Below are 794 nucleotides of genomic sequence, written 5' to 3' on the forward strand. Positions count from 1 at the left end.
TTTAATGTATATTAAAATAGAAAAACTTTATTTTACATCGTAATAATATTTCACAATATTACAATTTTTCCTGTATATTTGATCAAATAAATGCAGTCTTGATGAGCATAAGAAACTCCTTTAAAAAACATTAAAAATCATTCTGATCCCAAACTTTTGAACGGTAGTGTATACATATATACATATACTGTATATATACTGACTATACACAAGCATGAGTGACATCTTTATTATTTTGCATATATATATATAATTCCGATTTTCTTTCTAAGAACTATAATTGACAGCATATACAAACAAAAATCTATGCAAATTTCAATGGAAAAATTATTTTCATAATAAAATAAATTATTAAACATTCCAATTCCCCCAATCTGGACTGTTACAGATTTTCTCTCACTTAAACAACTCTCAAAATAAAGTGCTCTGTGACTGGAAAGAGAAAGAAATAGTTGACTTAAAATGAGTTGCTGTATGTAACAAAACGGAAGTCATTTCCCACCATGTTTAGAAATTGTCATTTTTTTTTCCCCCTTAACCTTATTAAACGTGTCATCTTTCACATCAAATTCTTACTTTGTTTCAATTAATTCAGTTAGAATAATAACAAACTGTAGAATTGTTACCATTCAAATTAAATTAGTATTAACAAACTCTATCTTTCCACTGCTGAGGAAACAGAAGCTGCATCTGAAGTGGCATTAGATGCATTTACACAGACAGTTTGATGAAGCTGAGGGGCCATAAATGAATTTACACTGCAAAATTTCAAATGCATAACTAATTTTATAAGA

This window comes from Sinocyclocheilus rhinocerous, unplaced genomic scaffold (genome assembly GCF_001515625.1).
Source record: "Sinocyclocheilus rhinocerous isolate Xijiao unplaced genomic scaffold, SAMN03320098_v1.1 scaffold856, whole genome shotgun sequence".
Lineage (NCBI taxonomy): Eukaryota > Metazoa > Chordata > Actinopteri > Cypriniformes > Cyprinidae > Sinocyclocheilus > Sinocyclocheilus rhinocerous.